Source organism: Prosopis cineraria, unplaced genomic scaffold, assembly GCF_029017545.1.
Source record: "Prosopis cineraria cultivar Desert tree isolate PC_DT_omini unplaced genomic scaffold, ASM2901754v1 PC12, whole genome shotgun sequence".
In the NCBI taxonomy this organism is placed as follows: Eukaryota; Viridiplantae; Streptophyta; class Magnoliopsida; order Fabales; family Fabaceae; genus Prosopis; species Prosopis cineraria.
In genome coordinates this window covers 23408756-23410182 of record NW_026555343.1, presented here as the reverse complement: position 1 = coordinate 23410182, position 1427 = coordinate 23408756, and the positions used below count along the sequence as shown (strand labels likewise).

At 38.6% G+C, this 1427-nt stretch overlaps 1 non-coding gene across 1 annotated transcript; it reads left to right on the top strand.

Annotated features, from left to right (window-relative positions):
• Window positions 1–927: 927 nt before the first annotated feature.
• On the top strand, window positions 928–1034 carry LOC129289722 (small nucleolar RNA R71). The gene has a single exon (XR_008588212.1). It is a non-coding gene; the product is annotated as a small nucleolar RNA R71 (small nucleolar RNA).
• The last annotated feature ends 393 nt before the right edge of the window (window positions 1035–1427 follow it).

Below are 1427 nucleotides of genomic sequence, written 5' to 3'. Positions count from 1 at the left end.
GTGATAGCATTAAGATTAGCTTTAGGATTAGCAACGGTGTTGGATGGTAATGTAGAGGCTTGAGCATTAGCTGCACTTAATTGGTTAGCAAGCATATTCATTTGAGAAGTAAGGGCATCAATTTTAGAGTTCATGTTCTCACACTTGTTACCCATACTCTCTACCTTGTTCCCTAAGCCATCATACATGTTTTTATACAAGGAGTTCATTTCAATCAATTGCTTACGTAACACATTCACATCATTAGAAGAGTTCGAATTAGAAGAACTCTCAATTGGAACAAGCCTCCTATCACTATAAGAATTAGAAGAAGGTGTAAGAGAATTACCACTTGGATTGTAGCTTTGAGAAGAGCTACCTTGAGACAAATGAGGTGGAGGGTCACGGCCAAAGGTGTTTTGATAGGATCCTCTTTGTTGATTGTCTTGTAAAGCCACATTTGGATTTGAATAGGAGAAATTAGGATGGTCTCTCTATGAAGGGTTGTAAGTATTAGAATAAGCTCCTTGCCCTTGCCTCCCACCATAGGATTGTTTTCCATTGTAGATAGCATTTACTTGTTCAAACTTAATAGGACAATTGCTTTCTACATGCATAGGTGAGTCACAAAAAGTACAAGAATAAGGGACAAGTGCTTGAGAAGTACTTACATTGCTCACTTGAGATATTTGTGGAGCCAACATTCTCCCAATCTTGGTAGCTAGCAAGTCCACATATGAATCATTAAGAATTGAGGAACCTACCATATTCACATTTCTCTTTTCCCTTGTAGAGTATTGAGCACCACTTGAAGCCATCTTGTCAATTAGTTCCCAAGCCTTTAAGGAAGTGAGGTCAATCAAGCATCCACCACTAGCGGCATCAATGTTAACTTTGTCTCTTGGAATCAAGCCCTCATAGAAATATTGGACTAAATTCTCACTAGAAATTTGATGGTGTGGGCATTTAGCCAAAAGGCCTTGGAATCTAGTCCAATACTCATAGAGACTCTCATCCTCTCCTTGTTGGACCCCATAGATTTGCTTCCTCAAATTGGTGACCTTGGAATTTGGAAAGAATTTATCTAAGAAGAGTCTTCTTAGCTCGGCCCATGTGCTCACTTTCACATAAGAAGGGTAGTTGAAATACCACTCCTTTGCTAAACCTTCAAGAGAAAATACAAAAGCCTTAGCTTGAACATCATCAACATTTACATGCATAGGCTTCATAGTATCACAAACCAAATGGAGAGTATGCAAAAACCTATGGCAATCCTCTCCCAGTAACCCATGAAATTTAGGCAATGCATTAATCAAAGAGGATTTAATTTCAAATTGAACATTAGTAGGAGGAACATACAAGCCATAAGGATTATCATGCCAATTAGGTTGAGTTAATTGCCTAATGCTCCTCTCCTCTCTAGGGTTATGCAAGCCTTCAAATTCATT